Raw genomic sequence first — 14,541 nt, forward strand, 5'->3', positions numbered from 1 at the left:
GCTGCTGCAAATTTATACCCGCTAACTTGACAGTGTACTCAGCATCAATGCAGTTCTTCAGGTACAACTTGCTATATGCACAAATTTTGAGAAGCAGAGCAGTAGACGTGCCATGCTGGTGACGCGAACGACACACAAACCAGCCGAAATAACAGCACAAACCTGTTAACGGCGAAAGAAAACTCGCAACACCAACCACGAAACCGCACTCCCCCTCAACGTACAGCAAGTCGATATATTAGGGGCGAAGCTCCTTATAGCGACACCCGTCGGTCCCTCGTAGCCGTCGTAGTAGTGTGTAACAACTATAATATTTTAACCTCCAAGGTGGTGCCGGTGAGAGATTTTTCCTGTGCGTTGTTGAACAATAAAATATAGTACTCAATGTACATGCCAATCGCTGCTAAGGGGGAATGAGAGACAGGAGAATTCGGCTTTTAGTTAACGCGCACGCTGCGAATTCTTTATTGTTCAAATCGCACAGAAGACAAGAAAGGGTCGCTACATTATACTCGCTGGGCGTAACCTCCTAGGTTTTAGAAAGGTTTAGCGAGCGTTGGACCGCAGGGCCATGAATACAGTGAACTAGTATGTACCATGAACTCGAGGTGGTTAAAGGTGCGAAGTAGACACAAAGCGCAAGCCGTACGAAAGTGTGCGTGTGCCTCCTCTCGTTCAGTCCTTGGAATGTCCGCTGGATGGTGGTGCTTCTATATGAGGAATATATGATGAAAAGATGCTAGATGGTGGTACGTGGAGTGTTGAATTGTGGACGAACGGACACACAGACAGATGAATGGACGGACGCACGGATGGCTGCACGGGCGGATAAACGCATGTATGGACGCAGGAGCGGATGCATGGACCAAAGCAGGGACGGACCCACAGATGAATTTGCGGACGCACGAACAGACGCACGCACTGACGGCCGGATGGACGCACGGGCGACAACACAGACGCACGCATGGATGAACGGAAGCAAGAACGAATGGACGGACGGATGCTTCGCCCCACTATCTATCATTCACTCCGTGAATATGCTGCCTTTTTTTTCTCCTGCTATTGTGATGACATGCACACAGTTTTATTTCGTCGAGACCGATGATCGTCGTGTGCATTCGAGCTAGCGAGATGACGGAATCGCCAATCGGAGGTGGGCGCAGTGGCGACAACAATTAAGGCGGCCATGACAGCTGATATGCTGGAAACAGCGAATCATTCATGACAGTCAGCGGACCGCGTACTGCTTTTCCGGCTGCAGTTTCGTAATGGCACAATCAACGAAGTACGTGTGTCATATGTGCCATTTGCAGCGCACGAGCGGAAAAGCGATTGACGTCCCGCGCTGAAAATAGGGAGAGCACACACAGCCACAAGGTGCCAGCTCAAACTGCGAATGAAACACGGGCACACAACACAAATCTTGAAACTCTCTACGCGCAGCAAGTTGGTATGTTTGTCAGCTGTTATCATGATGTCAGTTTCACTTTGCCGTGATCGATGACCGTCATGTGTATTCGGGCCAATAGACTGACTGAATCGTCAACCAGAGATTTGCGCAGTGACGGAAGCAATTAATGTGGCAGTAACAGTTCATTTGTTTAAAAAAAGCGCCCGTGTGCTCAGATTTGGGTGCACGTTATAGAACCTCAGGTGATCGAAATTTCCGGAGCCCTCCACTACGGCGTCTCTCATAACCATATGGTGGTTCTGGGACGTTAAACCCCACATACCAATACCTTGTTGAAGAAAGCGAGTACCTCATGACAGTCAGCTGATCGGCAATACTTTCCAGCTGATCGTGTACGGCTGTTTCGGCTGTGGTTTTGGAGTGCTACCATTGCTACTCCTGCCGCCATGAGGTCGTACATAATGCAGCAAACAAAAAAACAAAAAAACTAAAATTATAATGCCAATAGCTGGAAATAGATTTTTTTTCACAAGATTCTTTTTGATATACTTCTTGCGAGCAGTTTAAACCCATGGCTACTGTGATAGAATAGACAGGTAGCCAAACGTGCCACTTCAGCAATGGAACGCGCGTGTCATGAAGTTGCTCGAATAGCTGCTATTTTTTCGCAAGGTGGACGCAGGGGTACTCCAGGCTGTTTACTTCGCTCTGGTGCACTTGAATGTACGTAGCCAGCGTGCGTGCCGCAGGGGTGGCGACGGGGGGGAGGGCACGGTTGGGCTGGAGCTTTCCCCAATGTTCTCGCCTGTTCTCCTCCTTCAGGTGCCCGATGACCTTACTTAAGGAATGCCCCGCCGCGGTGGCCTAGTGGCTAAGGTACTCGGCTGCTGAACCGCAGGTTGCGGGATCGAATCCCGGCTGCGGCGGCTGCATTTCCGATGGAGGCGGAAATGTTGTAGGCCCATGTACTCAGTTTTGGGTGCGCCTTAAGGAACCCCAGGAGGTCAAAATTTCCGGAGCACTCAACTACGGCGTCTCTCATAATCATATGGTGGTTTTGGGACGTCATATCACAAATTGCCTGCAATATCTGATCATAGGTTATTACCCTTCCAGTCTGTGATAAGCAAGCACTTGAAATGCAGTGCGCACAGGCGAAACAAGAAACGATATGATGCAGACTGGTCGTAGATCTAGAAAGAGTCCACAGCTCGCAGTTTGGTCTGCTTTTGTGGCCCAGCAAGTTCTTGTCTCTAGGATGCGAGACCCTCTTTTCAAGGCGCCTACCCCCCACAGACCCCTCCCCTCATGTGGGGGGGGGGGGGGCGACGGTTCGTCGCAGCGCCCCCCTCTCTATTAGGTCAATGTATGAGGCTCACTTTGCGCGCCTGTTTTAGGTAGTTAGGGAAGCGGCCGCCCTTCCCTCCTGACCCCCAGCACGCACGCTTAATGTTTACGGATTATTATGTAACTTACGTGGCCTCTAGCGATCACGCTGGAATCTTCGATGACACATTCATAAATACCAACACGCTTTACCGGTTGCCAGTTGATCGTGCAGTACCATAGCGTATTGCTGTAATCGGGCTTTCCGTTAATCGGGGCCCCTCGGCTGAATAACACCTGAGAGTGAGGGTGTGGTGATGACTTTTTTGTCTTTAGTAGGTGAAAAACCCCTTCATAGCATAAATGCTGTTGATGTGTGCCACTGTTGAAGTGTGCTCAGTAGCACACATCAACAGTATTTATGCTATGAAGGGGTTTTTCACCTAGTTTATACAAGAAAGCCATGACTACGTCCCCCTCTCAGGAGCAACTTTAGCCGAGCGCTGCCCCAACTGCTGAAATGAGTGCTTTCGTCTGCTTTGGTGATCGTGTGTGTGTGCGTCTGTGGGTGAGTGAAGTTATGGCTTCACTAATGTGTAATGTTTGGTTATATGAAGTGGACAACGAGCACTAAAGTGGGGAGTGGTGCTGACATAGACTTTGGGAGAGGGGGGGCGATCACCCTTACCGCCCCCCTTAGGATACGCCACTGACAGTTACCGTGCATTACCATGCCGTGCACTGATGCGAACGGGGCGTCGAACAGTAGAGTTGGTTACAACCGGCTGTAGACGGCCACCGGCGGCCCATAAGCCCAAGAGAGAGAGAGAGCGAGAAACAACATTTATTTACGCATCCGGCGTGCGGGAAGTCACCGGCCACGCAGGGCGCGGGTATTCCCTATTTGAAGACTATGGATAATAGAGTCCTATAGTCCTAGGGCCTAGATCTTGAGGACGTTGTGCTCCGGCTAGGCGTTGCATACTCGGGCTCCTCCGCTTTCGTTGTCCGGGGCGTTGGCTCCCTTTTTCCTCTGCTTTGCCAGGACCTCCTCAAGCCGCTGGATGGCCCTTCGTTGCGTCGTTGAGTCTTCGGAGCGTATTCATGCTCCCACCTCTTCGGGATACGTGGCATCCTGGTACTGCCCGTTCCCATTGTTCACAGCAATGTTACATCCGCCCCACATAATGTGGTGCAGGGTGGCTAGTTCACTCTCGCACAAGCTACACTCTGCGTCCACAAACATGTCGGGGCACACGTGCCGGGCCAATGCTGGCGTTTGCACGCATTCTGTTTGCAATTGTCGGAGCTTCACTGCTTCCGCACGTGACAGTTCACGATGTGGGGGCGGAAAGGCTTTCTTGGCCTCTCTGTATGCCACCAGGATCCCTCCGTAGTCGGTGAGTGGATCGAGGTCTTCTTCACGTTCTTCACCGCTTGTTTCGGGGAGACGGGCTGCCGCGGTCCGGCACGTGATGAGATCACGGGCCAGAGCGTCCACCTCCTCGTTGCGGTTCTCGATGTCGGGAGCCAGTTGTCGTCCCATGTGGGTTGGGAACCATTTGAGGGCGATGGCTGGTCCTGCAGCGGCGCCGCGAGCAGCCCGCGAAGCCGCGATGGACCTCAATAGCCGCTCCGTGCCCCGCCAGACCATGCCTCGGGCAAAGTTCTTGATTGCCTGTTTTGAGTCGCTTAGCGCCGTGCGCGTGCCCGGCCTACTTGTGGCCGGGGCTATCGCCGCCTCCTCTGCCTGGCCGGCTGTTCGGGCGTGCACGGTGCTTGCTGTTAGTAGTTTACCAGTAGTAGCACTGACCACCACCGCTGCGAAGGCGTTGCATCTTCCCAGATATCTTGCGACGTCCACGTAGACTGCGCCCTCGTCTCTCTGATGTTGACGGGCCAGCGCCGCTGCTTTCGCCGCACGCCTGCCCGCATCCCTTTCCGGGTCCGTGTTTTTTGGCAGCGGGTAGACGATGATCTTCCTCGCTGCCTTGTCGCTCAGGGGGACTTGTTCTTCTAGCTCCGCGTCTGGTCCTGCTCCCGGGCGTTCTCCAGGAAGTAGTAGTCCCGCCCGATCGAGTAATCTTTTGCCCGCGGCTGTGTTGCTCAGGTGGCTCAGCTCTCTGGACCTCGCTGATCTTTGAGGGCGTATTGTGTGCTCCCAGAGACAGCAAGGCCGTTGTCTTTGTGCCTGGTAGGAGCCCGAGAGCCCCCGCGTAAGCCTTCCGGATGGCGGCGTCGATCTTGGCTCATTCCGCGCCGGTCCAGCAGTGGAAGGCCCCCGCATAGGCTGCGTGGCTTATAACGAAAGCCTGCAGCTGACGCAGAAGCCCCCTCTCTTGCATGCCCCGCTAGCGGGACGACACTCGCTTGACCAGGCGCGCTGCAACGCCCATCTTAGTTGCGATGTTCTTGACCACCGTGGCGTTGGTTTTGGTACCGTCCACGAACATCCCAAGGACTCGAAGCTCCGGGACGTGCGGGATCGGCATACCGTCACTGGTACGCACGATGATGTTCTCGGCCGCCTCTTGACTTGCCTTCTTTCTGTGCCTCCCAGGTGGTGGCAGGATGAGTAGCTGTGATTTTTGTGGCAAACACCTCGAGCCCGTGCCTGAGAGCGTGGTTTCCACGGCGTCCACCGCCGCCTGCAGGCTCGCCTCGATGTCTCCGTCACTTCCACCCGTGGCCCAGATGGTTACGTCGTTCGCGTAGAGGCAGTGTCGGATTCCCGGGCTCAGCACCTCGAGACACCTGGCCACCTCAATCAAGACGATGTTAAACAGGAACGGGGAGATGACCGAGTGCTGTGGGGTCCCGATACTGCCTAGCTCTCATTCGTCGAGCTTCGTTCTTCCCACCTCCAGCCTAGTCATGCAGCGAGAGAGGAAGGCTCTGATGTAGTTGTATGATCTTGCGTCCAGCCCAGGCGGGACACCTGAGCCACGACCGCCGAGTGCCTAACGTTGTCGAAGGCGCTCTGCAGGTCAAGGCCCAAGATCGCTCGGTTGTGATTCTTCGGAGTCCCTCCCGGTGGGTCAAGGACTTCTCGTTGGATCAGGATCATGGTGTCTTGCGTTCCCAATATGACCCGGAAGCCAAGCATTGAGTCCAGGTAGACATTGTGCGCCTCCAGGTAACGGTTCCACCTGGCGTTAACGACGTGCTCCAGCACCTTGCTCCCGCAGAACGTGAGCGAGATGAGTCGCAGGCCCTCTATACCCGGTGGCTTGTTTGGTTTCGGCAGCAGGATCGTCTTTGCTGTCTTCCAGGGCAGCTTGGGCAGCTTGCCGTTACTCCAGCATTCGTTATAGTAGCGTGTCAGTGATGTGATGGCTGAGTCGCTCAGGTTGCGTAGAGCTTTGTTAGTAACTCTGTCGGGTCCGGCTGCCGAGCGGCAGTTCAGGTCCTGCGCCGCCTGCCTCACTCCCATTCCTCTAGATCTCGGTCGATGTGGGGGTTCGGCTGGCCGGCATAGTCTGGGTGGTCTTCGCGACTGGTGATGGGGAGGTAGCGCTCGTTAAGTCGCTTGAACATCTCCTCTTCGCCCAGGTGACGAGCGGTGGTGTGTAGGATTTGGGCCATACATGTACGTTGGTATTCGCAGCTCTTGGTCTCATTCATCAGTTGCCTGAGGAGTTTCCAAGTGCCGCCGCGTTGAAGCTGTCCATCAACCTGGCTGCAGAGTGCAAACCACTGCTGTGAGCAGAGCTGCCTCCTGTGTCGCTCGATCTCTCGGCCGAGTTCTGCGATATTCTTTCGTAGCTCTCTGTTGTGACGTTGCCGCCACCAACACTTTTGGAGCGAACGCCTGGCTTCGAAGAGGTGGGCTAGCCTCGGGTCCATGGTTTCGCTTTATTCGGGTGCCTCGATCTCTTCTGTGGCCCCTTCTGTTGCGGCCAGCTGCTTCGCTGACCACTCGTCAATATTGTCGACTTTGCCGAGTTCTGTGTTATGGAACTTGCTCAAGTCGACGAGCTTGAGCTTCGATGTTTTGCCGCGGTTCGAGTTTCCGTTGAGATGAGCCAGCGGTAATTGATGATGTGTGGCGTTTTATGGCGCAAGGGCCAATTGGTGGCCAAAGAGCGCATTTTCAATGAGTATAGAGATGTGAACAATGATATGTTGCGTGGCTGTATAGGGGCCTTTCCCGAGATAATGCGGGTAAAAACATAAGTATTAAAAACATGACAGTGACGTGATATGCATAGTAAAAAGGTTGACAAAGGTTTTGATAATAGAAACGTGTAAAAATATTTGGCACTAGCACAAGTGGCTCATCAGCGGCCTAATGTCCAAGGGCTGCGAGGCAAGTGCTTTCTTGTATAGCTTCCGCAGCAAAAACCTCTCTGCAGAGGTCGTGCTACGGAATGCCCGGGTATATGATATGAAAACTATGAAATTCTTTTAAAAACGCTAACAATGATTTATGACTAAAAAGCGCTTCCCTACCCACGAACATTGCAGGGTGTAAAGGTATATGTTGTCGGTAGGGTAATGGAAAATGTTGTTTGCTTAGAGTTTCTAACTCTTTGCACTGGATTAACATGTGTAGGACCGTTAAATCTTCACCACATCTGTCACACAATGGTGGATCGCCACCAGATAAAATATATGTGTGAGTCGTGTATGTGTGTCCTATCCAGAGCCTTGTTAGTGCTACCTCTATTAGACGTGATTTTGATACTGGTGGCCAATGGCCAAGGTGTGGCTTGATAACGTGTAGCTTGTTTTTTGTGTGTCTATCCCACTTGCTCTGCCAGTGGACAATGAGCTTTCGAGCTTTCATTTGAGAGACGGCTTAAGATCAAGGGGCGGGATCGATATGGGTGTAGTGGAACTGATTTCGTGGACGGATGCAGCAAGCTGATCCGCCATCACGTTGCATTGGATCTCACGGTGCCCTGGCACCCAGCACACTACAACATGTTGTTTGAGTGTGTAGAGTGTGTATAAAATAGAGTAAAGTGAGATGGGGACAGGGTTTTTTGTTTTTTAAGATTGTGCAGAGCCATAACCACACTGAGGGAGTCCGTATAAATTACTGATTTTTGTATTTATGATTGCTTGATGTGTTTAGCCGCCACAAGTATCGCGTAAGCTTCCGCTGTGAAGATACTTGTGCCTGGATGTAGAGGGCCAGCATCCGAAAACTATGGGCCGACAGCAGCGTAGGACACAGAGGAGTTAGACTTGGAGGCATCTGTGAAGAACTCAGGACGTGTGTATTTGTGTTGAAGTTCCACGAAGTTTTTTCGGATATGGGCAATATGTGCATGTTTTGTAACTTCTAGGAAAGACACATCGCAGTCTATAATCTGCCACTGGCACGGTGGCGGGTATACTGCAGGAGCCATTGAACTGTGTTCAAGTGACACTCCAGTTTCCTCAGCTACGCCCTTCAGGCGAAATGAGAAGGGCTGCCTCATCGAAGGCTTGTTTGAAACAGAATAGAGCTCAACAAATCATTAATAGTGGAGTAGGAGGGGTGCTTCTTGTCTGCTTTCACCTTAAGAAAATATACAAACGACATGTAAGTTCTTTGTAGATGAAGCGACCATTCAATTGACTCAACGTAAAGGCTTTCTACAGGACTGGTGCGAAAAGCACCCGTAGAAAGGCGGATGCCCAAATGGTGCACGGGATCCAGCATCTTCAAAGCACTCTGAGTCGCAGACTGATAAACAACGGCCCCATAATCTAAGCGTGTGCAAATGATGCTACTATACAAATTCATGAGACATTGCCTGTCGCTACCCACGAAGTACGTGACAACACTTTCAGAACACTCATGGCTTTTATACATTTTGTTTTAGACACTTAATTTCCGGTATGAAGGTCAGCTTGTGGTCAAAAATAAGGCCTAAGAATTTATGCTCGGCATTAATAGACAGACGTTGATCATTCATTTGAATGTCAAGTTCTGAAGGCATACCTCTCTTTTGGGAGAACAAGAGACATGTGCTTTTTTGTGCGTTATCGGAATCTATTTTCTTCTGCCCATTTAGAGACCTTGTTCAAAGCTAGCTGAACCTGCCATTCACACCTTGCCAAGTTGCATGACTTAAAGCCAAGCTCGACGTCATCGACATATGTACAATAGAACATATTGTGGGGGATGGACAGGTGCAAGGAATTCATTTTGATAATAAAAAGTGTACAACTAAGCTCACCACTTTGCGGTACTCCCATGTCTTGCACAAATGCTTGGGAGAGAATACTGCCCACACGGACACCGAATTTCCGATTGGACAAGTAACTCTCGATTATGCAAAGCATTCTACCGCGCACACCCAGGTGACACAGGTCTCTTAATATGCCAAAACGCCATGTTGTATCGTAAGCCTTCTCGTTATAGAGAAACACAGAGAGGAAGTATTGTTTGTGGACGAAAGCGTCTTGGATCTGTGCCTGGATACGCACCTGCAGGTCGGTGGTGGATCTACCCTCTCGAAACCCACATTGGTATTGGTCAAGCAAATTGTGTGTTTCAAGACTATATAAAAGTCGGCGGTTTATCATTTTCTCAAAAAGTTTACAAAGGCAGCTGGTTAGTGCAATGGGCCTAAAACTTGAAACTGAGGAAGGATCCTTGCCCTCTTTCAAAATAAGGATAACAATAGCCCATTTCCAGGAAGCAGGGATGGTACCAGAAAGCCAGATAGCATTGTATAGAGAGAGTAAAGTTTTTTGCGTTTTGAGCGGCAGATTTTTCAACATTTGATACGTGACACGGTCGTTGCCTGGCGCAGAATTACTGCAAGAGTTTAGTGATGTTTGTAGCTCAGCTAAGTTTAAAAGTTGGTTGTATGCCTCATGATTTGTGCACTTGGATTCTAGTTTCTGCTTTTCTATCTTTGCTTTGTGTCTTTGGAAAGCTTCAGTGTAGTGCGACGAGCTAGACACCTGCTCGTAGTGTGCACCGAGGAAGTTCGCTTGATCTTCCAGGCTATCACCCTGTGTGTTTACGTGTGGGAGTGAGTGAACTTGTCTTCCTGCTACCCTACGAACCATGTTCCAGACTTTAGCGTCTTGTGTATTTCAATTTATCCCTGATAAACACATGAGCCAGCTTTCTCATCTGGCCTGCCAACGCCTTCTCCTGCCTCCATATTTTATTTTCTTAAAGCTCTCAAGGTTTTCCGCTGTCGGCGAGTTCCGCAGCAACCTGCATGCCCTGTTCTGTTCCTTCCGCGCATTCTGACACTCAGTGTTTCACCACGAGACGTGTCGTTTGCCGGGCAGTCCAGATTTTTGTCGAATGCACTTGGCTGATGCGTCCGTAAGAAAAGCCGTGAAGTACTGCACAGCTTCATCTATGCCTAATCCGCATATGTCAGTCCAACTTAAGTGAGTATTCTTTTGAAATTGTTCCCAGTCGGCTTTGTTTACTAGCCATTTGGGAACATGTGGAGGACATTCATATATTATTGGTGTACTCAAAACTAAAGGAAAATAGTCACTTCCATATGGATTATTTATGACTTTCCACTGAAGTAATGGTACAATTGAAGGAGATGCGATACTGAGGTCTATGGACGAGTAAGTTTTGTTGGCAAGATTATAGTATGTTGCCTCTTTCTTATTCAACAGACAAGCACCTTATGAAATGAGGAATTGTTCAATGAGACGACCTCGTGCATCACAGCGAGAGTCACCCCACAAACCATTATGTGCGTTCAGGTCCCCAAGGACCAGATAAGGTTCAGGTAGTTCATCTATGAAAGACTGTAATTGATGTTTTTCAAGATGGTGGTGCGGAGGTATATACAAAGAGCAGACAGTGACAAGTTTGTTTAGAATAACTGCTTGGACAGCCACCGCCTCGAGGGAAGTTTGAAGGGGTAATTGTGTGCATGCTATACCTTGACTAACTATAACCGCTACACCACCGGATGATGGCATGGCATCATCTCTATCCTTTCGGAAGATTACGTAGTTACGTAAAAAGTTTGTGTTTGTTTGTTTTAAGCGTGTCTCTTGTACACACAGCAATTTTGGATTGTGTTCATGGAGGAGTTGTTGTAAGTCATCGAGGTTTCGAAGAATGCCTCGGATGTTCCACTGTAATATTTCTGTCTGCATACCTAAACAAGAGAGATGCTGCTGTGTGTACAAAGATTATCGTGTGTTGGAGTTAGCTCGTTAATTCAGGTGGCAGGACGGTCGTCCGGCCCCATTATTGGTTTTTTATTTTTCTTGGCTTGCTCCAAGGAGCCGTGCCACAGTTTTGGTACCAAGGGTACCGTTGTGTCCATTGCCTCCTCAGAGGCACTGAGTGCCCGCACATGTGAGCTGGTGGTTCGGATTTTAGGCCTCACCTGGTGAGGGGAGGCCTTGAGACCAAAGGACCCTGGAGTCTCCGGCCTCAATTCACTAGGAGGCGGAGTAGACTGAACTACTGCCGCCTTGGGGGCAGGCACCACAGCCGACGGCTCACTCTTTGCTGCCCGAAGGAGTGGCGAGGGCTGGTGCGGCGTTGCCCCCTGACGCGCCGCATCAGCATATGTAGCGCCATAAAATGGCGACACTCTTCGTCTTGCTTCCTTGAATGTGATATTTTCTTTAATTTTCAATGCGATGATTTCTTTTTTCTTTTTTCCAAAATGAGCGAGACCGTGAGTATGTGGCATGATTTCCGCTACAGTTCACCCAGTGTGATGGTTCTTCGCAATTGTCAGAATTGTGGCCTGACACTCCACATTGTGCACAAGTTTGGTGATCACGACAGCTTTGTCAGCCGGGGCCATACTTCTGGCATTAGAAACAACGACGTGGGTAAGGTATGTATGGTCCGATCGACGTCTTAGTGTACCCTGTTTGAATACTTTCTGGCAGATTACTGGAAGCGAACTTGAGTATTAGATGTTTCGTTGGTGTTACCTTGTTGTCTCTTCTAATGATGATCTTTTGTACATTGTCACATTCTGACTCTTCCACCCCTCCAGAAGTTCCTCTTCAGTCAAGCCGAGCAAATCAGCATCAGATACTACTCCACGGGTTGTGTTCATAGATCTGTGTGGCGTTACAGGGATGGGAGTGTCACCAAAAGTTGAAATATTCTGTAGCTTTTCAAACTGTTCTTTTTCTCGAACTTCAAGGAGGAGGTCTCCGCTGGCCATTTTGGTCCCCTTGTACCCGGCTCCAAGAGTTTGTGTGAGACATCTGGCTACTACAAAGGAGAATACAGTTATGGCTTCCTTGCTGCTTATCTTACTATGTATAACATGAAAATGGGGGAAGTTTTCACTTGATCGGTTAAAAAATCCTAAGTCTTCGGTACGTACGCGCTTTAAGGCGGTACGATCACTTGATAGGGGAAATGCTCTATGCATGCCAGTTTAATTTTCTTCAGAAGCGTTGGCGGCCACCCACCATGGAGCCCAACGAGGGGACGCTACAAGTTTGCGGATGCTAAAACCTGCAGACGCCAGCCGTACAACGCTACTATAACCCAATGCGCCTAGGCCAAGGTAGGCTATTTGCACAGGGTTGACCCAAGCCGCCAGGAAGTTTTGAAGTAGACAGAAGAGAGTAGAGGACAGGACAGATAAAGAGTGAGAAATAAAGACGAAAATGTAGAAAGAGAGAGATAGGAAAAGGCGACTGCCGATTTCCCCTGGGTGGGTCAGCCCAGGGGTGCCGTCTACGTGAAGCCGGGGCCAAAGGGGTGTGTTGCCTCCGCCGGGGGGCCTTAAAGGTCCAATCACCCGGCGTCGGCTCAACCCCCCGGATCCCCTTTTCCCCGGACATGGGAAAGCTACGCACGGCTAGGCGTGGGAGGGAGCCAAAACCCCCTCCGTTGGCTAGGGTCCGTGGTGTCACTACACACCAAACGCCTACCTTCGCAGGCGCCCCTGCGGGGAGCCAGCGGTAATTCAATTTCGATTATGAAGTGATCACTGCCCAGGTTGACTCCCGCATTCCTCCACTTCGCGGTGCCACCTTCGGGCAGCATCGCAAAGGTGAGGTCTGGATTTGTATCCCGGGCAGCCGATGTCCCGATCCTTGATGGGTGGGCTGGATGTGTCAGTAATGTGAGCTCGGCTTCGCCGGCGTCTTCGAGAAGGTCCCTTCCCTTGGACGTGGTGGTCGTGTAGCCAACCTCTCGATGTTGGGCATTGAAATCGCCGCATATTATCGCGGCAGCGTCTCCTCTCTTGGCCAGGTCTTTCTGTGCTTGTGATGTGGCGCTCTCGGTCTTATGGAAGAGAGTCTTGAATTTCTGCTTTCCATGTCTTGGATTGCTATAGATGTTAGTGATGAAGACGGTGGTCGATGTCTTCTTCTTACTTCCACCCCGGGCACCTCATCCTTTGCCGCTAATCGCTAGCTTGATGACGCACAGCTCGATGGTGGTGTCCCAGCTGCCCAGGAACTGTTGGTGTTTCACGTGGGCGGTGCCTTTCCGGATGAACGTGCACATGCCCTGCGCCACGCCTTTCCCGCATGTGCGAGCGGACGGGGGGCAGGCGTGTGCCCGATACCCTGGCAGCGTCGGCGTGTCTTCGGTGTGGGTTTCTTGAACCGCTATCACGTCTGGGCAAGCCGTCGCTTCCAGCGATCTCAAGTACTGTTGTAGGATTGCTTTTCGGCACCGGAACCCATTGGCGTTCGAATGCCAGATCTTGATCTTATTGTGGATGTCCATTATGAGGGAGAGCTTTTGTCTTTGGCAATATTGATGCACCGTTTCACCAATTCGCGGCTGCAGCTTCTCGGGGCTCAGGGCCCTCTTTAGCGCTTGCTCGATTTGGAGCTGAATCGTTTGCACAAGTGTTTGCTGGATGGCTTGGGTGCATTTCGTGAGGATCCTCTGCTCGAGGCCCTCAAAGCTCTTGCCCCATTTATTTATAGCTCTCGCGTTCCGACCGATCTTCTTACTGAGACTCCCGTAGCCGAGAGGTTTGGTCCTGTCTCCGTTGTTTGTAGCTGACACCGAGATGACCGAGGCGCTATCATCTTCTTCCTCGTTGCTTTCGCTTGCGCTTTCTAGTTACTCTTCGGGTTGTTCTTCCAACCCTCTTGCCGCCACAAGCATAGATGCCCTTGTCGGAGTCTTCACATTGGCGGCGAATTGGTAGGTATTAGGGTTTGTAGTGTTGACAAAGGCGTTGCCCGCGATGTTCATTGGGGTTCCGTTGTCTTCCTCATCGGTGTCTGTCACCACCTTGTTGTCGCTGGCTTCGTTCCTTGCTCCCTCTTCTTGAAACCTTCTAATGGCGTCTCGTTGTTGGTCGATGACGCCTCGCTGTTGTTTTATGGTGCGCTGCGTCACCGCCATCGGCGTCTGGAGTTCCTCCATCGCCTTCTCCATTTTCTTAACGGTAGCTTTCAACTCCCGCGTCTCTTTCTTGCCTTGTTCGCTGAAGCCGCCGCCGCTTGGCATCTTGCCAGGCTCTTTCGGCGTTGCAGCTGGTGCTCTGCTCGGGGCCCCGCTCTTTTGCGTCATCGCCGCGCGATTGACGTCGGACTTGTTTGTCAGGCTCAGGTGCGCTTCCACCTGTGGCACTCACTCTTAAAAAAAATGGAGTGACGTACTCTCCATTTAGGGAGGAACGGCGATGTCCCCAATGTTCGTCTTCAAATAGAGAAACGTTGCTCCCTCATCCACGGAGAAACACGTTCCTCCTTATGAAAATCAACATGGCTGCCCCCCGGCGAAGCGAGTAGGCTTAGCAAATGCAACGATTCTCGACTGGTAAGGAGTACACGGCACTGAAAGTTACAAAAAACGGTCCCGCTGAGCTTGATATTGAACAAAATTATTACAAAAACAAGCAGACGAACCTGTGGCGGTGAAC

Source organism: Rhipicephalus microplus, chromosome 5 (assembly GCF_043290135.1).
Source record: "Rhipicephalus microplus isolate Deutch F79 chromosome 5, USDA_Rmic, whole genome shotgun sequence".
Lineage (NCBI taxonomy): Eukaryota > Metazoa > Arthropoda > Arachnida > Ixodida > Ixodidae > Rhipicephalus > Rhipicephalus microplus.